This window comes from Patella vulgata, chromosome 4 (assembly GCF_932274485.2).
Source record: "Patella vulgata chromosome 4, xgPatVulg1.2, whole genome shotgun sequence".
NCBI classification, from domain to species: domain Eukaryota; kingdom Metazoa; phylum Mollusca; class Gastropoda; family Patellidae; genus Patella; species Patella vulgata.
Window position 1 is genome coordinate 45,770,570 of NC_065882.2, and position 24,288 is coordinate 45,794,857.

At 33.4% G+C, this 24,288-nt stretch overlaps 1 protein-coding gene across 1 annotated transcript in view; it reads left to right on the plus strand.

The window, feature by feature from the left end:
• LOC126817529 (mutS protein homolog 5) overlaps positions 1-24,288 on the plus strand; it is a 74,824-nt gene that overhangs the window by 29,168 nt on the left and 21,368 nt on the right. Inside the window, exon 12 of the mRNA XM_050544572.2 lies at positions 23,493-23,580. The gene's annotated coding sequence lies outside the window, so the exon portion shown is untranslated. The remainder of the gene's footprint in view (positions 1-23,492; positions 23,581-24,288) is intronic.

The following is a 24,288-nucleotide window of genomic DNA, read 5'->3' on the forward strand; positions in this document are numbered from 1 at the left end:
ATATAAATATTTATTTGCAATGATTTCCAATAATTACTGCCAGAGTTATGGCCCTTGATCACTTGGAAAAACTTTATGGACTCTCTACAGCAGGGGGTGGCCAACCTTTTCAATGCCATGCGTCAATTATTCACACACGAACTGAGATGTGCTATGCAACTCTTGTAACCCCCTCTACTAGCTTCAATATTCAATAAAAAAAATTCCATCTTTCCTAGTTTGATTCATTAAGCATATTTTGATTTAAAACAGATTAATCTGAAAAAAAGTAACATTCACTAAAAGGATATGTACAAAATAATAAATGTTATTTTAATTATTTCTGATAATTACTTAATAGTTTGTTAGTTTTTTGTAAATGTTCCCGTTACCTAAAAAAGAATAAATATGTATAAATATGTGACAGCCCTTGTGGATTGCTCCATGAGGAGTATGTTTTGTTGCCTGACAACCTATCTTTTAATAATACAAAATGTGTTTAAAATAACAAACAAAAAAAGTTATCTTTCCAATCAGATATACATTGTAAAAGTACTTTAAGACTGGAAATGCCAGACAGTTGTGTATTTTTTTTTACCCAGAAAAGATCGTGATTGTTAGTCATTTCACAAAGTTATAATCTTCCTATTCTCAAAGTGGTATTAAAATCACAATATCCGCAGGAATAGAATAGAAGGCGAGATATTTTTGAACGATATTGACCTTGTCATTATATTACCCCCCCCCCCCCCCCTCACCTATCCAGTTATAAATTATGAAGAAAACACTATTGAAGTGACAATCCTATGTTTAACTAGGTCACACTTGCTACTTGTTAAGAAAAACCTGTTTTCCTCTTCATACCTATACTCTGACTCATACTATGTAATGTATGCAATCAGGTAATGTCAATAATGTCAAGATCATTTGTGTCAGGAGTTATCTTTTCCTGATTTACAGTGTACCAGTACTTCTTGGACTAATGATTATGAATAAATATTTCATCTAGCATATTCATAATTTAAAATTTAAATGACCCACATTTTTTAAGTGTGCAATTTTAATTTGCATAAATATGATATTGAATATCTTTGAAAGAATTGAGATTTTCATATAGGTGTCTATTTCAAAAATTTATCAAGAAAAAAAAGGGGAGGGACATGCAGTAGGCCTATGCCTAGTGCAGGTTCTTGAGACTGGCATTTTTTTAAAATTTGATTAACATAACGGACTGACATTTTTTCTCATTTAAAAAGGTTGATAAAATGAAATGAAAAGAACAAAATCAATACAAAACTAAAGATCTTTGAAATGTTTTTATTTGAAACTATAAAATCATTTTCCTAGTTGTTTGATCTCCAATTTTTAGGTTTATTGTTGAGATAACATCCAGACAAACAAAATAGCAATTTCATGTGATTACGTGAGGTTTCTATTCCAATATAGAGTGGGTTTCTATTGTAATGTGAAGCTCACGTACAGATCGGTCAAGATTTTTTAATCTTATTGTTTACTAGTGGCTCAAATAAAAGTGCTTATATTGGATGTTAATGTCAGCAATTTTTGTTAAAATTCAATTCTTTTTGATAGATTTTTACTCAAATGATTACCAGTAGTTTACACAGTAGATTAGATTTATAACTTAAAGAAATTGAAATTTGCATTTAATATATAAATGATAATGTCTGCATTCTTTGGTCATCATTTTATTAATCCCTAATTCGTAACACAATAAGTATAATATAATACTCAATGTAACCAATTAGAAATTGTGTAAAAATAAAATCTGTAATTGATGGAAATTGATTTTGAAAAACAATGAATTACTTGTATATCTCTATAAATATCAGAGAATAGAGGAATACATGTTCAGTTACTAGAAAATGTTTGATATCTTTATCTTATATCATCTGAAAGTTTAGATTTGATGAAAATCACTTTATCAACCAGTATTATCTTTATTGAAAAGGAAGGAAGGAAGGATATAAAGACATACAGTATGCTATATTGGCTTTGATACTATCAACACCTAACAACGATATAATCGGAAATATAGAATTAACAAGTACAAGACCTATTGTCTTGATAAGATTCATATGACATCAGTCAAACTTTCAAAGTCTTTAATGTATATCAAGTGGATTTTACTCCTTATCTCTAATATTCAATAAAATTGTTCTTAAGACATTTACCAGTACTTTCAGTAGTATAGGCTATAGGTTAAGTAAGTTCAAGATCCAACTTGGGTTTTCTCTGTTTCCTTTGGATTCCTCCCAATCCTCCCACTGCTAAAGGCCCCTACACATATAAGCAATTAATTAGAGTTTCACACATGCGTAGCTTGTGTGAAACACTATTATTTTTGTTAAGATTATTATTCTTCTTATTTTTTTTTATTTTTTTTTTTGTCCACTTGAGCATATCTCGGAAAGTGCTGGGATTTAACTTCCACTCAACACAGACTAGGTCATTTCTGAACTAACATGGTTTAATTTTATTTCAATAGTTTGCTTCTTGGAAGGGGTCTTTAGCAGTGGGAGGAAACCGGAGAACCTGGAGAAAACCCATGAGGTTGGACAGGCAACCCTACTCCTTGTCACATACAACCGGGGATTCGAAACCACGCCAGTTGACTCAATGACAGGCCTCATGATACAGTGCGCACGTGCTAACCATTCGGCCATTCAACCCCCGTGTAAAAATAAGCTATTTATAACCCATCCAGCGTCTTCATATTTTAAAATATTTCTTCATAACTTTCATAAACTCGTAACAAAAACCCATATGAAGAGAATGTATGTCAAAATAAGTTTGTAATATGAGCAGTTACCGAGAAATAGTCAATTTAGCATGAGTCACTTTTCACGTTATTTTTCCTGTAAAAGAATCAATTGTTATTCGATTTTCAATTTTCTTTCACCATTTGATGCCTAATGACACTATCGACTAGGTCAAACCATTTTAACATTTTCACTGTCACCGGAAATGACGTCATTTGCCAAAAAAATGAATCTTTAACCTTCAAAACAAAAAATTTATTAAATTTGATTCCAATGGACATATAGATTGGGGCAATACGATCATATAGATATCAAAAAATTGTTTCTAACGTCTTCCCTTGCTGAGAAATAACCAATTTTGTCAGATTCACTTTTTAAGATTTTTCGCATTTTAATTTCAGTTTATGGGTTCTAGGTTGATTATTTATTGCCTGATTTGTATCAAAGAATGTTCATATGCTTCATAGTGCAAATTCGCAACTTTTTTTGACCAATAAAATTTTGTGTCGGCACCGGAAGTGATGTAATTTTGCCCAAATCTTCAATTTTGACGGGTCAAATAATGTCTTTCAAAAGCAAATATTAATTTTTACAAAAATGAGCCATATACAATGCATTCAGACTTATTATATTTTAAGATATTTCTTCGCAACTTTCATAAACTTGAAGCATTAATCCATAATAAGACAATGTATCTCAAAATTAGTTGTAATATGAGCAGTTGCCGAGAAATAGTCAATTTTGCATGAGTCACTTTTCATGTTATTTTGTCTATAAAAGATTCAATTATTATTTGATTTCCATAAAAGTGATGCCATTTGATGCATAAAGCAAATATGCATTATATCAAATTGAGTACAATTTAAAATTGACACCGGAAGTGACGCCATGTTGTCAAAAACTCTATTTCTAACCTTTAAAATCAATATTTTTTCAACTGAGTATTATTTGCTACCTTTTGAAAAGTTTAACTTTAGTATAATTCAACAGATAAATAACAATAATAGACTCATATTGATATCTCAAAATCGTTTCTAATTTGTTCAGTTGCAGTGAAATAGACAATTTTCTACAAGTCACTTCTCAAGGTTTTTCGTCCATGAAAGTGTCAATTATTATTCGATTTTCATAAACTTTTCACCATGAGAAGTCTAATGCCATTTATGGTTTTATTAAGTTAATTTAACATTTTGATTATCACCGGAAGTAATGTCATTTTGGCAAAAACTGTATTTTTAGCCTCCAAAACAAATCTTTTTTTTAAGTAAGTGATATTCATTATTCATATACTATTCAAAAAAAGTAGGGGATATTTGATTTTTAAGTGTTATTAAAGTCACCTAATGAAACTGACGAAGAAACAAATGACAAAATGAAATGAAGTTCACATTCATCGATTTATTCCAAATGATCGTTAGACTAAGTAAGGCACAGACTGACCATTATAAGGGTAAAATGATACCCGGGGTCAAACAGCAAAGTTACCACAGCATCACAACCAAGTCAGTAACGGGTAAATCCTCCTCTGTTTGCCAAACAAGCATTGATCCGACGTGGCATACTCCTAATAAGACGTCTAAGGTCATTTTGGTCCAGATTGTCCCATTCCTGTTGCAACGCAGCAGCAAGTTCTTGGACATTGGCAGGACGTTGTTGACGTTGACGTAACCTCTGTCCAAGCATGTCCCAGACATGCTCGATGGGGGAGAGGTCGGGACTCAGTGCTGACCAAGGTAATGTGGTGATGTTCTGTTGTTGGAGGTAACCTGTAACGATCCTGGCCCTGTGACATCTTGCGTTGTCATCCTGGAAGATGAAACGGCGGCCATGACGTCGTGCGAACGGCACAACATGGACTGCCAAGATGTTGTCCCGGTAGTACTGGCCTGTAACACGCCCTGCAACAACATGTAAAGCCGTTCTTCCAGCAACAGTGATGCCTCCCCACACCATAACAGAACCACCCCCAAATCGATCATGTCTGATGACGTTAACGTCTTGGAAGCGCTCGTTTCGACGACGCCACACCCTCCTACGTCTGTCCAAAAAATCAACAGTGAACCTTGACTCATCTGAAAACATCACATTGCTCCAGCGTCGATTATCCCAGTGTTGACGATCCCTACACCAACGACGTCTTGCCTGAATGTGATGATCTCTCAAACAAGGGATCACGCGAGGACGTCGGGCGCGAAGGTGACCCCTATGCAGTCGATTCCGAATCGTCTGGCCACTCACTCTCACACCAGTGTCTGTTTGAAGACGAGCGCTGATCTGATTTGCTGTGATGACACGATTTCTCAAGGCCAAGGTACGGATAAATCGATCCTGGGCTTGTGTTGTCGCCCTTGGTCGACCTGAGCGTGGTCTGTCCTGTACAGATTGTGTATCACGGTATCTGGACCATAGCCTGCTTATGACAGACTGAGAAACATTCATCGTCCGCGCCACAACCGCCTGTGTTGTGCCGATCTGTAGCATGCCAAGGGCACGTAACCTTTCATTTTTGGTAAGCCGACGCGTATCAAAATTTGTTTTCTGGTCACTAAAACAATTAAACTGATGTTTCCACCCTGGAATTCAATGCCACAATGACTGTAACATTCAAAGTCAGAGTCGTGCAAATCTTGGGTTGGACCCCCATGATGATCCTAAGCATCACATGCATTCCATGCGGTAGCTATTGGTGCGTTTGGGCGTCACATGTAACTGGAAATGTTTCTTCTGTTAGGTTCTATAGTGACTTTTTTCGTAGTCATTTGCATATTTTAGTATTATGCCCCCAAAATCAAATATCCCCTACTTTTTTTGAATAGTATATAAAATTATGATATTTGATTCCGATGGACATATAAAATGTATCAATGCGATCATCTAAATATCAGAAAAGTATTTCTAATATCTTTCCTTACCGAGAAATAACTAATTTTGTTAGGATCTCTTTTTAAGATTTTTTCGCTTTTTAGTAAGGCTTTATAAAGTATTAATTCTGTTCAATTTTTAATCATTTTCTCTGTCATCGAAAGGACAATCAAAGTGGTTATTTCTGTACACAGTGTTTAAGGTCGTGAGACGAAGAAGCCTATTGATTTTCAATGATTTTCGATTATTACTGCCAGAGTTATGGCCCTTGATCACTTCAAAAAATTTTGTGGATGCTCTAGAGGTCAAAGTTAATATCCGATTGACTTTAAATTTATACACTGTGTTTAAGGTCATGAAACGAAGAAGCCTATTGATTTTCAGCCATTTCCAATAATTATTGCCAGAGTTATGGCCCTTGATGACTTTGAAAAATCTTGTGATGCTCTAGAGGCTAAAGTTATCATCCGATTGACTTCAGATTGATACACAGAGTTTAAGGTCTTGAGACAAACAAGTATATTGATTTTCAATGAATCTTTTTGACTTGAACAGCTAAATCCATGATGTTAAAAGTTGACTTCAGATTGATACACAGAGTTTAAGGTCTTGAGACGAACAAGTATATTGATTTTCAATGACGTGAAACTTTTAAAATCATGGATTTAGCAGTTCATGTCGTGAACAACTGAATCCAGGATGTTAAATGTTTCGTATACTAAACGTTAGCATGGGGCAAAACTTTATAAAACCAAACAAATTCTAATGGTTTTCTGATAATTACTTAATGAGTTGTTACTCTTAATCAGATTTTAATGTATTGTAAATGTTTCATTACCGAAAAAAGTAAAGATATGCGACAACTCTTGTTGACTGCCCGGACGATTTAGCTGCTGTGGGCGTATGTTTTGTTGCCTGGCAACCTATCTTTAACCATCCCATTGAGACAGTCCAGGTGGGGGGGGGGCAAATTTAATTTTTCCTACTTTAATTTTTCCTTAAATCAAATCTAATTGGGTTATCAATTAATATTAAGTATTTCAATATTTCCTCATGATAAGAGTAAATTTTTCATATTTTGGTATTAATTTACAGAGAAACAATTTTAAGATATGACCGTAATCATATCAAAACTGGGCATAAGGAAGTGAATGTTCTTTGTTTCCCCAGTTTATTAGACCAGAAGGGACAATCTACCCACAAGGGATTTGTCCAATTAATGAATGATCTTGTTTATGATCAATAATCACATAGCTAGCCCCCAGCTAGATAAAGACTTTGATGGTGGTGGACAAATGTCACACTTGAGTACTTGAACTTTAAACCCTCTCCTTTAATATGTAAATAGGTCAGATAGTATTGTGTTCACAGTTTTTAGGCCTTAATTGTTTTCTCCACACAGAGTTCGATAAAAAAACCCAACAACATAGAGAATTCATTATCATTTCATTTTTAGAGCTATAAACATAGACTTTCAAACTTTAATATTCATTTTCATACAACCAGTTACAATATGGATCGTATAATACATTATGAGGTCCACCCATGAAACTACCAAAATCCAAATTTTAATTAATGCCATTTACTTATGAAAACCAATGAAACTTTAAAGAGGTTGCTTGATTTTGGGATACTTTTTTTTCTGATTATGAATTATTTTTTTTTATACTTGTTACTATTTCAGTGGGGTAGGGTCAGGGGAATATCAATGTCACACTTACATTTTCACTTTATTGAAATTATTATCATGATATTTTAAGCCAAATAATATTATACCATGGTTCCTACGAGTCCTTTTTAGTAATTACACTCTTTATGTATAATTGAAGTCATTGATTAATGAAATCAATGAGAAATATTTGTATGGTTGATCATGTAATTATGCAATTATTGTTTGTAAACATAAACCTCCGATATCACACCACCTCAAGACACGTGTACTTTATAATATATTGCTAGTATTTTACTGATGATGCGTAAGCGCTATAAATAGTATCTTACGCAGGGAATTCTTTCATCGTAAACCACTACTACACTTGTTCACCATGCTATTGGCAATCAAATCGAAGAGTATATAAGATTTGTTGGCAAGCTGCCAGGACGGGTTTTCCAGTAAGTATTAAAATAAGTGTTTAGTCACATGTGAAGTGGGCTTTTCTTGTATGAGTCATCCATGACTGACAAGTGTTGTGAAGACCTACATACATACAAATAAATTTCTTTTGGTATTGTGCCAAGTTATATCAACAAAACCTATTGTGAATACAAGATTTATTGTTGTGATGGTCACCTCACATTTCATCTGCCGGCTTATTTAAAAATAAAAGCACCTAATTATTTTTTTAAATCTCACTTATAATGATATACTATACATGTCATGCAAAAGTGTGTCTTTTTTATTCGAGAAGTTTGTAAAATGAAACACAGATAATTTGATGTCTAATATTAATACGTTACAGCTGGTGCTATACAATATTACCTTCAGTTTCTCTATATCATTTTCAAGATTTGCTTATGATAAGATTTTTAAAATGATACTGAATTTTATAGATTGATTATCAATAGGGTTCATCCTTTAGGTATTTTTAAATCATAAGAATTTCTTCAAATTTAATCAAATATTTCTCTTCATCTTATTTATGAAAGGATTTCGAAAGAAATGTTTAATTCTGGTATACCTCACAGTCCACAGAGATAACTTTGTTTTTACCTACAATCTTTTGGAGAAAACCGGGAAATATTAAAGATACATTATGGGAGATTCGATAACGAGTTGGCAGTTCTCACTATAATAATTGAAAATTAGATAACGTAAAGGCAATTTGCTGAAAATTTCATTCAAATTAATCCACTATGAACCGAGAACTAAGCGAATGAAATCTCAGCCTAGCCTCGGTCATCATTACTAAAGTCAGTGTGATAAACAGCATAGTCTCGATTATCCATTTAATCGTTTAATCCAGAAGGAAAGTTATGCAGTAAATTGGCTCACAATCCACTTAAGATCGCAGGCTTGCGATGCCATCTAGAGTTGATTATGGTCTGGATAAGTTAATTAATGTCTAATTAATAATTTAGATAACATTTCAGGCCAAAAGATTGACATGCAATGGACAGTTTTAGCTCTTGCATAATGTATGTTTAATAAAATCTGTTTTTATAGAACACAATAACTCTGCTTTTAATTGAGGTAGAATGTTCAAACTTGATGTTGATATACATGAATACCTTGACTAAGTTTGATGATGAGCTTTTTTTGCTTAGACTAGCAGAGATAAGAAATTTATCAGAAATGAACAAAATATATTAACATATAGAGTATCGTTTTGTTTGATTCAGTAATTTTAAACTATGTTTTTCTGAAAATTAATGTTACAGTAAATACCTATTGTAAAGGTATTTACTTATGTTTCTCATTTACCAAGAACTGGTCACAAATAGTACGTTTATACATAATGTGTAAGTTTTAAAAATTGAAATTCATCAATAAACTTACTCAGTTACAAGTTAAACAAGGTGTTTGATTTCATCAAATTCTGTTCAAATATGTCTAATTGTAGACATAATTTTTTTTTTCTTTTGATGTGAAGATTCTCTGATATTGAAACAACAAAAAACCCTAGATGTTATTGTATCCGTAAGATCATTGTTTCGAGTCCTCTGACTAATTCATTATATACAATATGTCTTCATAAAACCCAGTTTCTATGACCTTTCGAAATAAATTTTTCCGCAGATTAAATTTTTTTAAGAAGAATATAATTTCATAACCATAACCCACTGGTAACAAACATGTGGTTGTTTATTTTTTTTAAAATGTTAGAGGTGTCAAATACCTGCCATGTATATGTGTGCATCCCATTTCACTCTAGGTTGACTCTTAGGTTAATCTCATAATATCTAGTGCTACTTCGTGTAATGAAGGATATTAAAGGAGTTAAACCTCTTATTTGATTTAGAGGGGAGGGAGTGGGGGGGGGGGGGCGAATGGTATAATACATGCATTTTAGGAAAATAATATGTTGTCTACTTTATGGCTATCTCTTGTCCAAGCCTTGGATTTGATTATAGTCAAGAACAGCCATGAATATCAGAGACAGATGGGTCAGTCTTTTTAAGTATGGCCAAAGATTTGCCATGATCACATTAGGGATGACCATGACCTGTAGGGCAGAGGATTTTTTAGAGCACATTTTGCTCAAAAACATTGCTTCACAAAATCTGGTTTACCATACAAAAAGTATTTATCATCTAATCCAGTGATTCTTAACCAGTGTGCCGTGAAATTTTGAACGGCACACTAAGAAAATGTGATAAAAAGCACCTGATCCAAATTGAGTATCCACTGATTAGTTCATAGCTGTGTTTTTCTTTATTTAGTTTTAGTCATTCTAAGTGTCTATGACTAGTCTCTGTCTACAGTTGTATGCCGTCTGATTTACCATGTTTTTATTTTTCAAAAAAAAAATTCAAATATTTTTCATATATACTATTCAAAAAAAGTAGGGGATATTTGATTTTTAAGTGTTATTAAAGTCACCTAATGAAACTGACGAAGAAACAAATGACAAAATGAAATGAAGTTCACATTCATCGATTTATTCCAAATGATCGTTAGACTAAGTAAGGCACAGACTGACCATTATAAGGGTAAAATGATACCCGGGGTCAAACAGCAAAGTTACCACAGCATCACAACCAAGTCAGTAACGGGTAAATCCTCCTCTGTTTGCCAAACAAGCATTGATCCGACGTGGCATACTCCTAATGAGACGTCTAAGGTCATTTTGGTCCAGATTGTCCCATTCCTGTTGCAACGCAGCAGCAAGTTCTTGGACATTGGCAGGACGTTGTTGACGTTGACGTAATCTCTGTCCAAGCATGTCCCAGACATGCTCGATGGGGGAGAGGTCGGGACTCAGTGCTGGCCAAGGTAATGTGGTGATGTTCTGTTGTTGGAGGTAACCTGTAACGATCCTGGCCCTGTGACATCTTGCGTTGTCATCCTGGAAGATGAAACGGCGGCCATGACGTCGTTCAAACGGCACAACATGGACTGCCAAAATGTTGTCCCGGTAGTACTGGCCTGTAACACGCCCTGCAACAACATGTAAAGCCGTTCTTCCAGCAACAGTGATGCCTCCCCACACCATAACAGAACCACCCCCAAATCGATCATGTCTGATGACGTTAACGTCTTGGAAGCGCTCGTTTCGACGACACCACACCCTCCTACGTCTGTCCAAAAAATCAACAGTGAACCTTGACTCATCTGAAAACATCACATTGCTCCAGCGTCGATTATCCCAGTGTTGACGATCCCTACACCAACGACGTCTTGCCTGAATCGTCTGGCCACTCACTCTCACACCAGTGTCTGTTTGAAGACGAGCGCTGATCTGATTTGCTGTGATGACACGATTTCTCAAGGCCAAGGTACGGATAAATCGATCCTGGGCTTGAGTTGTCGCCCTTGGTCGACCTGAGCGTGGTCTGTCCTGTACAGATTGTGTATCACGGTATCTGGACCATAGCCTGCTTATGACAGACTGAGAAACATTCATCGTCCGCGCCACAACCGCCTGTGTTGTGCCGATCTGTAGCATGCCAAGGGCACGTAACCTTTCATTTTGGGTAAGCTGACGCATATCAAAATTTGTTTTCTGGTCACTAAAACAATTAAACTGATGTTTCCACCCTGGAATTCAATGCCACAATGACTGTAACATTCAAAGTCAGTGTCGTGCAAATCTTGGGTTGGACCCCCATGATGATCCCAAGCATCACCTGCATTCCATGCGGTAGCTATTGGTGCGTTTGGGCGTCACATGTAACTGGAAATGTTTCTTCTGTTAGGTTCTATAGTGACTTTTTTCGTAGTCATTTGCATATTTTAGTATTATGCCCCCAAAATCAAATATCCCCTACTTTTTTTGAATAGTATATATTTAGCCAGGTGTGCCGTTATTTCTTCATGTGTTCCAAGGTGTGATGTTGGCAAAAAAAGGTTGAGAACCACTGATCTAATCCTATGAAATTGATGAGGATATTTATCTTTTGCTCTTTTTCTCAGATGCTAATAAATGTACACTAACGCTAATAAATATCTTTGTTACTGGAAGGAAAAGACAAGACGTTTTGGATTGACACCAAAAATGTCAGAATTACAAAAGTGTGGTTTGTTTTAACATTGGTATTACTATTTGTTATTTGCTATTATTATGTTTGAAAAAATATGACATTTTATGTTAAAATGTGTGTAATAGTTTTTATGATGCCGGTAATAGAATAATTGTAAATTAAATGTAATATTTATGATAAAATATGTGTTAATATTTATGATAAAATATGTGTTAATATTTATGATAAAATAAATGTAATATTTATTGTAACATTTATATATTTAAAAGTAATACTTTGTGGTGTTGTTATAGTAATATATGATAGATGACTCATAATGTAGTATTAAATATGGTAAAATAAATGTAATATAGTTCATCATAGTATGTTAAACATATATTATGCAAGAGCTAAATCTGCCTATTGCAAGTCTTTATTTAGGCTTCAGATGTTATACAAATTATTAATTAGACCTTTATTTACATGACAAGTTCAAAATCAACTCTATAGACCCTCCGATGGCTTGGATACAGCTTGGATTTAAACAGTCATCCATTTAAAATCAAATCAATAAATGGCCGACCAAGCTAACGTTTACCGTTGTGTGTTAGTCACTGATGTCACTACCGGAGACTTCCAATGAAAGGCCTGCCAAGCGAGGGTACCATAGCCATTGAGTATGTTACTTGATAATCAAGAATATGTAGGTGGAGTTATCGTCTGTCAATCAAACGATTGGCAAATCTCGTAGGCGCTGCGGACACAGTTGATGCCTATTTCTAGTCCAAACTTCCAACATTGACAACTCTGCTCATAATAAAGTAATTTGACTGAATTTTTAAATATTTTCTTTTATTATCATCTATTTTTGAATTTTGATAGCAAGAATGGCCAACTAATTTATCTTTAAAGGAGGCAAGTCTCTAACTCAATATCATCCACAGCCTTCGACATTGTAAACACGACTTATTGGTCAATTTAAATCAACATTGATGTTGTTATCTTGCCGTGAAAAGATGGGCTTCTAATATCTTAATATTTAAGACAAAATGAAAATTTTAAAATTGGCACACAAGCTTTTGAGCACCATTTGTAATGAAGTGACTTGATGAATGAGGCTAAACATATCCCACAGGAGAATACTACCGGATTAACCAGGTGCCAAAGAATGCCATTCAATTTGGACTCTTCACGTATTTCGCCGAACATAACTGATTAGAAATTACATTAAAAACAGAAACAAATAAATGTAAATCAGTTTATATACATACATATTACATTATTATATGCATTCCAACCCATTTGTGTCCATTTCTAGGTGCCAAAGAATAGAGATTTATCTCCTTTAAAATCTGAAAACGAGGAAAAGTTTCAATAGTCAAATATATAACCTTAAAGATATTTTCTAAATTTTTAATTATGCGGATAATGATTATTTAGCAGAACTGGTACTGGATGCCACATTACACATCTAACTCATTAAGAGCCCCACATATATATGTATAATTAATACATTCTATTGTAGCATATTATAGTAAAATAATAGTATATCTAGATTATTTTATAATTGAACATGGGATGACACATGGCATCAGTATTCTACTACAGGCATATTGCAATATGTCAAAGATAGATCAAATTCCATAATCTGATTCATGATTATATAGAAATGAATGTTTTGAATAAATAGAAAAGGTGTAGATTGTAGTTTTACTACACATTCCACAGAAATTACTGGATATTGATTTTTTTCTATAGAAATGCTGATCTAATGGACAGTGTGGGAAATACCCACAATGACTCTTATATATGCATGTTTCTACATGGTTTAAAGGGACTTTTCACTAAATTATAAATCTCATCATATTTTTTTACAGCCTTCATTTATTATTAAGATGATACAGTTATATTTAGGTTATCACCAGATTATATTCATTATTAGACTTTAAACAATCCTAATCCGATGTAACATAGATTTTGCCCTAATCAGAAGTTGAAGTTTTCATCTGTATTATTATTTTCTGTTTGTTTAATGTGGCAATTTGATCCATCTAACTACTTTAAAATCAGTGATTTAAAGGGCCATTATGGGAGATTAGATAAAGAGCTGGCAGTTCACTATAATAGTTAAAAACTAGATAATGTAAAGGGAATTTTCTGAAAATTTCAGTCAAATTGATCCACTCTTAACCAAGATATTAGCTTTTGAATTTTTGGCCTAGTCTCAATCATCATTACTAAAGTCGGTACGATAAAAAACATAGTCTTGATTATCCATTTTTGGATTAAATCATCAATGAGCGTTGAGCAGCAAATCAGATTTTAATCCAGTAAATATTGCAGACTAGCGATGCCATCGAGAGTTGATTATGGTCTGGATAAGTTAATTAATGTCCAATTGATAATTTAGAAAACATTTCAGGCCTAAAGAAAGACCTACAATAGGCAGATTTAGCTCTTGCATAATGTATGTTTAATAATTTTCCAATACATGTTTAAATGGAGGAATTACTTAGTTGGATTTCTGAAATTGAATTACAATAGTATAACATTCTGTTAATGAAATGATTATCTTAAAAAAAACACCGGTCTCCCCTTTGAAATGTTAAACCGAGTCAATCGAATGGGATTATTTTCAATAGACATATATTCCAGAGAAACATGTCAGGAGGAAACTTGCCATTTGTGCCCCTAAAAGAAATAAATTGGACAAGTTTGACTTGCATACATTTTTTTTAGCCATTGTCTGCAAGATTTCTCTTTTAATTTTTCGCTGTTAAACCCGACCCACCCATAAACAGATCAATACTGTACTCTGATATCATATATGTTTCATGGAATATTTTTTACACTGTTTATATTACAATCAAACTTTTAAACCAGTTCAGCTAGTACAATACCAAATAAGGAAATTATTTATTATTTGTGATCAAAGATATATCATAAATTCTTACATGAAATACTCAGTTATACCAACTTTTTAAAATATGACCCGAGTTATCAAATATCAGAATACGCAATTTATTTCCACTGTTTTGTAGCAACTTTATGACTTAATAACAAGAAACAGAACAGTTTGTATATTTTTCATCTTGATTTTGATTGTAATACGGGCATGCCTGAATAAGTGCCTGTGTAGTCATTTACAGAAAGTTTTTGCATTTTATGGATAATTTGCTCAATTTGATGCAAGTAAAAGATATAGCCTTTATTATCCAGGATGGCTGAATTAGTGTCCCGTTTACACTAACTAATTCTTCTTTGAAAAGGGTAAATTTACAGGGCAAGGAGATAAATATAATATATTCATTGCACTCTGAAATTTATGGTGAATATCTCAGGCACAAATTCAGCAAAAAATAAATTACGTTCCAGTCAGAGTTCTTGTCAGAGTTTTTTCAATTGAAATTCATAGAGTTGAAATAATGAAAGATTGTGAACGCAATTTGGGATAGATTTTGCAGTTAAATATTATAAAATCAGTGAGATTGTTCATTAGTGTATAAGCAAGAACCTTTTAAATCTAATCAGAGTATAGTCGTTTGGATGGGACAGAAAACCGAGGTCCCGTTTACACAGTGGCTTGCCCGTAAGAGAACCCTTGACAGTTGGAATTCAAAATAAGAGTAGCCTAGGCCATAGAGCCACTGTGTGGGCAAAATTTGCCTTATAGGCGTATTCCCGTTTCATTATATAGCCCAGAACAGTAGGATGTTAAATCCCATTTCATCTCATTTCAGCTTATGAAGATGATGCAAGAAACCGTTCCCGATGGTAGACTGTTCATTAGGGCATAAGAAGGAGCCCTATTGAAGTGTCAGGGCAAAATTTCCCTTATAGCACACTGCATGGCATATGCCTGTCTTCATTAGCCCAGAACATTAGGATGTTAAACCCCATTTCATTTTATTTCAGCTTATTATACCCTCCACAGTATATCTCAACGTTTTTAGCTATGTTCTCGTAGCTAATTAAGATGATGCAAGAAACAGTTCCTAATGGTAGACTGTTCTTTGGGGCATAAGAAGGAATCCTATTGAAGTACAAAATTATACTTCATCATGATGTTTGGAGTTTCATCCTCATTTGGGTTTCGACTTTTAAATCTTGTCAACATGATTTGAGAACTAGCATGGACAACTGGGAATATTAGGGGTCCTGATAATCACCTGGTAATGTCCTGATAATCACCCATCAATGATTTGAATTTGTAACTTTTGTTGTTGTTGAAAACCTGAGAATTTAAAAAGGTTGCTTGGCATTTTTTGTTTATTTTCATTATTGTTAATGAACTGTTGAGTATTGAAACATGGCATGAAATAAACAAAGAAGTAGTAAATCCATAAATTTGTGTATCATAATATAGGCCTACATATAAAAATTCACAATAACAACGAACAATGTGATTATTCAGGTTGAAAAAATGGGATGCGTAGACGGTGACAATGAACTTCATATAATGTTCTTAATGGACATAATATGCAAATAAAAAGTTGAAATTGAAGTTGTACCAAATATCATTTTCGTTCACCTGTACACTAGCTATCTGTTATAGATATCTATAATACACAAATAAATCATACCTATTGTTTCTAATAATATAGGTATATAATATGTAAACAAGGTGTGATGCTATCTTTACATCATATTATATTGGCTAGCTTATAGCAATGTAGATATATAGATATATTTACAGGCCTATCCTATACTAGTTATAAATGTATAGTTAAAGCTTACACACATTGTATGGACATTTTCTCCCTCTCTTTCACGTGCTTATCAACTTAACCATGTGATGTTTGGGATAAAAACATATTGTGTGTTTGTATAGACTAGAAAATGTCAAGTTTACAAAAAGCCCGGCAGTTTATTTTTATCATCCCAATTGCGTACTTCACTGATACAGTACTGACTTATGTATTCGCATATAATAAATTTTATGTACAACATCAGGGAACTATAATTTATACTCACAAAGAACTTGTAATATTTAGTTAAAGCTTCTGATTTTCCCTTGCAAACGACAATATTGTGAAAGTTGAATCTTTAAAATTAATATCTGTCAAAAAATAGTATAATACGATTCAGTATTTACAAAGATATGATTTGAAAATTATGCAACATTAGGCATCTTCTGCAGATGACATATATTAAGTTTTAGGTAACATCTGTTGATAAGTCTCTTTTCAAACTGATTGGTGACTTTAAAAAACTGTTTCAAAGACATGGGTTTTAATTTCTCGAAAGTTGTTTAATGGGGGTTTTTTTCTGTTGAAATTAGGATCTTTTAATTAATTCCATTCCATATTTACTTCAGACATATGATTTGAACATTCAGATTCAACATCTACAGATGATAAAAATTGGATATGTTCAAAATGGCTTAAATTCACTTTAAGTCAAAACTACTAAAAAATGTGGTCATAAAGTAGATATTTAAATTTGGGTATATAAGAATTATTAGATATTTAAATATGCACTGTTAAATTTTTTCAAAGATCTGACTGATCACAAAAACTTTCAACATTACATTAAATTATTTATTGGTCTGATAAATAGTTACACTTCATAATTCCTTTTTTAAACTGGATGTTTTTACAGTGTGTGTGATCAACAGGAGCATGAGTGACTGCTGATTTTTGTGCATGAGGAGAAAGTTCCCATGGGGTCATAAACAGGGGTGTCGGAACCGGGGGGGGGGGGGACTATGGGTGCAAATGCCCCCCTGGGCGGTATTTAGGCAATATATCTTTTAAAGCCTACAGAACTTCAGCTGGTTCAACAGTACGTCACTCTTACAGGTCTCGATTTTTGTTTGGTTTATACTTCAAAGTGCACCAAATGTTTTTATGTTTCTGGTAATCATCTGAGTTGCATTCTGATTGGATGGGTTTAAATGGTAACTATAAACCAATGACAAAAACAGTTGTGGTCGAACACCGCACACAAATAAAGTATTTAATTTGGTTGATCAGATGACGGACATGTTATTTAGGTTAGTAAATAGACCATACAAACAGATCCACATATGAAATTCATACAAGAACAATTTTATTTTTGGCCCCTATCAATGGGGGAGTGTCATTTTAAAGACCACTTAATACTATATAGTATTATAATGTAAGTTAATTGATAGTATCAATAACTAAAATTGTACCAAATGATCTCTTGACCCAAATTTGAATTGATTTGAGTTAACCAGGATATAATCTAGGTTCAGTTGTTGAGTGGGTGGAATAACTTATTGAGATTAACAGGATATTGTAGATCCTTTGGGTATATTAGATATAGAAACTGGAAATTATTTGGGAAAAAACTCATGTCATATCTAATAAATGATAAGAAATCATAATCTTTTTAACTTAAAAAAAATAAAACAGAGGTGTGACAAATTATTATTTCAAAAATAAAATAATGTATGAGTCCTTTGTTGACTGTAACCTTTTTACATCGTCAAAATATTACTGGTAACGGAATAGATTCATTTTGTTAAGAGTCCCAATATTAAAAGCAATTTCATGTTGTCAGAATTCAAAATATGAATAGCATAATTTCGTGGAACAAAAATATTAATAGCTCAAATTTCATGTTGTTTGGAGTTTAAATAGCAAATTAAAATTTATGCTGTTTGTATAGTCAAAGTATTACTAATGATAGCAAAATCTCATGTTTTCATCCACTTAATTATGTATACCAGTATATGATATAGGTATTGAAAATAATTAAGGTATCAGATATAATGATATAATGATATTGGTAACTGAAAAAATAATCATGGAATTATTCTACCAGTACTTAAAATATTGAAACTATCAACTATGTTTTTAAATATTTGTCCACATATTTTGTACTTCTATGTAGACAGTAAGCATACTTATACAATTGATAATTGATGATAAAAGTATTGAACCAGACATTTTCTGCATTCCATATTGATTGAATCCACTCTTGTTTACATTTGCTTCAAATGTAAATGATTCAGCACTTATATCTCTCACTAAATTTTTTATAAATTGATTCTCACAATCAGTTAATATAAAACTATTGAAAGTAAAAGTAGCGACAGACAATGTTTACATTTTGTTTATTTGCTGTTATAGTAATACTCGTCGGCCTCCTGTTTCCTCTCACTAGTCCACTGGTTTCAGTGGTTTCGAATCCCCGGTTGTACGTGGCAAGGAGTAGGGTCGCCTGTCAAACCTCGTGGGTTTTCTCCGCGTCCTCCGGTTTCCTCCCACTGCTAAAACCCCTACGCGCAAGTGAATTATTGAAATAAAATTAAACCATATGTTAGTCCCGAAATGACCTAGTTTGTGTCGAGTGGACGTTAAACCCCTTCTCTCTCTCTCTCTCCACTGGTTTCATCCCATGCTAAAGATTCATATATGTGCAAGTAATTTAATGAAATAAAATTTACCAAATGTTAGTCGCCAAATGACCTAGTTTGTGTTGAGTGGATGTTATACCACATATCTCTCCTTACTCTCAAAATAAATTTTAAAGGGTGACATGCTTTACCTAGTGAGTTTCCTCAGGGTTTCCCACTTAAAGATCCCATCATACTCCTCACAGTGTTTCGTTTAATTATACCTAATCCCACTTAACACTGCTGTAAAGGAAGCAAATTTCTGTTCCAATTTTTTTTAATTATGACTGGTCAATAGTCCGATTAACAACCAATAGCTAACTGCGTAACAATATCATTACGATTTAAACAGAGCTCCAAATTGGACCAAATATGTTTACATAACGTGACGTCACGACTCACAATTTTATTATGCCCAATTAACCAGTGCATAGCAGAATATTTCAGAAAAACTAATTACTGACAAGCAAGGCTATCAAAACGAATACAATGTAAACAATAATGTTTGGAGACAAACAATACTTTCACAGTTTTATATACCTTAAACATACATTATGCAAAAGCTAAATCTGCCTATTGCAGGTCTTTCTTTAGGCTTGAAATGTTATCTAAATTATTAATTAGACATTAATTAACTTATCCAGACCATAATCAACTGTCGATGTCAATGCTAGCCTGCGATATTTATTGGATTAGAATCCGATGAACCGATTTGGTGCTCAACATTCATTCATGATTTAATCAAATTTTCGGCAAATTGCCTTTACATTATCTAGTTTTAAATTATTATAGTGAGAACTGCCAGCTCTTTATCTAATCTCCCATAATGTATCTTTAAATCACTGTCCAAAGTTTTAGGGTGGAACCCCAGATTAAACGAAGGGCTGTCATGTTTCTGTACTTGGGATAGATTTGATTGAACAGGAAGAATAGACACACTCCCTCAAAAGCTCAAGTATCAGAAGCCAATCCGGCAAAGGCCAGAGAGGGATTTCTCAGGCCATTGCTTCAGGAATATGTAAAGACCGCTGCGTGCATGTGAATTATTGAAATATTGTGTAGTGTCGAAATGACATGGTGTATTGTCAAGTGGACATTAAATCCCATTACATTATCTTTTTATAAAGTGTTGAGTTAATCTGTTATTTTAAGAAAGCAGGGGACTATTAATATGGGTTCTTCTTTAGATATCACTTCGATGGAAACAGACGTTAAATAAAGCTATTTCACACACACAATGTTCAAACTTGGTTTAGTTGTTATTAGGTGAATGCCTTGGAACACAAAATTAATAACTTTCTTTCTAATTGAGGTAGAATTTTCAAACTTGGTGAACATGTTCGTTAGGTGAATTTCCAGCTCAGGCTAAGCAATGATAAGCTATTTGATTCTAACTTACTTCTATTCAAGTTTAATTACATCAATATCTGGATAAAGTTTGATAATGAGTATTTTCTGATGGTAATCAATTATATTACTGAATACTTTGCAAAAAGATAAATGAGCAGGTAATTAATGAATGTCATCTGTTTAGTTCGAGATTGAGGTGAGGGACTCACTGTTTGCTCGTTTTTTTTGAGTGATAAAATCTGACTTTTTTAATATCAAATATATCAATAGTCATTCATAAGGTCAAAATATTTGGAAGAGGTTTATCTACTTGTTTTGGTATATATTTAATGACAAAAAAACTCTCTATAAGTTAAGATCACGCAAATGCATACTGTAAATAGATCTTAAAAGATAATTTTTTTTTCCTCTCTAAGATTTTATTTCAGCTATAAATAACCTAGGTGAATATTCATTGAACCATTTATAGGTCGGTTCAAACTGTATATATTTATATCTGTTTATTGGGAATTAATAATTAATCAAAAGTACTTGTATTCATTTACTCATATTTAATTTTGATTTGAACATTTTAGCTGTAGGTTTAAGAGGAAACAAACCTCAGATGCTCTATAATTGTTTTGAAATATATATATCAGTTAACTTGTTATTAAAATGTGTCTGTCTGTTCGTCTGTTTGCCTGTACGTCACACTTTTTGGGACACAATAACTCTCCTTCTAATTGAGCTAGAATGTTCAAACTTGGTGTAGGTGTTTATTAGGTCAATGCCTTGATGGAGTTCGAAGATGAGCACTTTCTACTGAGAGTAAGCAGAGATAACCAATTTGATTGGTTGATGCTTTGGGATACAATAACTTTAGTTTTAATTAATTGAGACTGAAGAAACTTGGTGTGTAGGTTTATCACATCAATACCTTGACTAAGTTTGATAAGGAGCACTTTCTGCTCAGGTTAAGCAGAGCAATAAGCAATTTCATTGGTCGAGACTTTGGAACACAATAACTCTCCTTCTAATTGAGGTAGAATGTTCAAACTTGGTGTAGGCGTTCATTAGGTGAATGCCTTGATGTAGTTTGATGATAAACATTGTCTGCTTAAGGTAAGCAGAGATAAGCAATCTTATTGGTTGATGCTTTGGGGCACGATAACTTTGGCTATGATTAATTGAGAGTGACGAAACTCTGAGTATAGATTCATTATATTATCACCTTGACTAAGTTTGATGATGAGAATTTTCTGCTTAGGCTAAGGAGCAATAAGCAATTTGATTGTTCAAGACTTTGGAACATAACAACTCTGCTTTTAATTGAGGTAGAATGTTTAAACTTGATGTAGATGTTCATTAGGTGAATGTCTTGACTGAGTTCAATGGTTAACATTTCGAGCTAAAAGCTAAGCAGAGCTAAGCAATTTCAATGATCAATGCTTTAGGACAAGATAACTTTGATTCTATCTGATAGAGAGTGATAAACTTAGTGTATAGTTGACAATCAGTTTGATTGCTTGATACTTTTGAAAAAAATAAATGTGTGATTTAATATGTGTCATCTATTTATTTTGGGATTTCGGCGGGGGACATCACTGTTGGCTTGTTTAAATAACCAAATCAGAGCACTAAAAATCTACCTTAAGAATGGGTTGGCGTATGTGAATAAATTAAGGATTCTAACCGTAATATTGTGAGCTCAGACAAATTAAACTGATGTCATGAACTTAACAGAAACGAAGGTAAACTTCAGGCCTTTACTTAAAAATGAAGAATAGATTGATTTGCATAATATTTTGTGTGTATTTTTGGTAAGAGTAATAATGTATGATAGATTATTGTATTAGACCTATATTTGAATTTTATTCTGGCATGTTGTCCCTGTTTGATATTGTCATTAATGATACTATTTAAGCACTTTGATATTTCCAGCTATAACATGATTATAATGTAATATAAAATAATATATTATTGTATCTATGTATGTTCAAATGTAATATTACATGTTTTAATGTAAAAGATAAAGTATTTAATCCAGTATTTAGTGTTAGTATACTTGTCTGGTCAATATATTAGTACATTATTCTGTATCCAATTGTAATTCAATCATCTTAATACTACTTATCGTTTTTTTTTTTCATTTACATGTAGGATTAATACTTTGTGATCTTGATACAATTTTTTTTAAATGATTAGGGAATTTAGATGGGTGTGTTACAGATTAGATCACAATATTTATTGATAGTAGAAACAAAATTTGATCACGATAAATTGATAGCCGATTAGATCGATTTTGATTTGGTAATTCATGTTTTTATACTAGAGTTTTGGATATGAATGCTTTCGAAGATGACAGTACCGGAAAATGTAATTACAAAATGGGAAGACTTCAAAAGCAATTTAATGGCTTATAACTTTTTTTTATCGTATCCACAAGCTTCTAACCACAATATGCGGGCCAGTAAGAAATGAAATTAAATGAAATGGGGTTTAACGTCCTACTGTTCTGCTTCTAACCTGGGCTAATGAAGACAGGCATACGCCATACAGTATGCTATGAGGGAAATTTTGCCCGGGCAACGGCCTACTCTTATATCAAATTCCAACTGCCAAGGAATCTTTTACGTGCACGCCAATGTGTACACGGGACCTCGGTTTTCCGTCCCATCCGAACGACTAGACAGCTGTCCTTGTCAGGCCCTCCGTCCTGCATCTCTGACAAGGGGAAACCACGCCGGAAAATGGCCAGTAAGAAAACAGCAATTTTTAATAACAAGTATGAAAAGGAAGGAAGCGCCTTCCTTGACACAGAAAAGGGGCACTCCTTCAGTACATGTATGTATAAAACGGTATGTTAACATTTTACATTATGGACTGTTAAAATAGGGTCAGGAAATGTTGAATTTTATTCAAAAGGTTAAAGAAAAGGTATGCTAATTATGAGTTGTTCTGTTTTAATTTGCATGAAAATTAATCCATAGTACGATGAAATATTCATGGTCAGTTAATAGTCAATAATACTTATATTGTTATGCTGATAATTACAGGAGCCATCCAGATATAATTTTAGTGAGTACAACTGGTTAATTGTATTTGAGAGACATGTAAAGAGTCCAGGTATAAATGTCTATAATGGTAAGTGTTTATCACAATCATCAAGTCATTCCAACAATTACAAATGAATGAACATATTTTTAGATTCTGTTAGGTATTGAGGATAGGGTGGAAAGATGGCTGGAAATAACAGCAAGTGACATTTTCTGGCCCCTATCCCCACTTTCAAGTGAAAGCAATTTTGTCTCTTGTCACAACTAAATGATTGTCCATAAAATTAACTGGCAGGGGATGATGTATTTTATGCATTGTCAATGTGTCGAAATAATTTCAATGATCGTCATTTTCATTGAATTTGCATTTTTGTTTGGCTGCCTGTTACATTTGCCAAAAATCGCTGACAACTTGACTTCTGATACTTATCCATTCTTTTTTTAACAGTAAACAAATCATTTGAAAAAATGATGGATGGGGAATAAATGACATGCATACTAGCTAGAGGCTAGGAATTGGAATGCATGAAATTGATTAATAGTGATAATGTCACTAGAAGCTTGAGCAACTTTTAGGCCACAAAAAGGATGTGTTTGAGTGTCACTTTTTAAAACGATTGAATTTGGGAAGTGAGAGATAGTTGTACATGCAAGAGTGGATCAGACTCAGGTGCCACCAAAGAAGTTATTGCTCTCATAGTTTTGGGATCTCAAGATGTATGAAAGCACCAGCAGATAGTCACTTTTTTTTCCAAATCCCCCCCCACCCTATAGTGATGGCCCCTTGTAAAGCCAG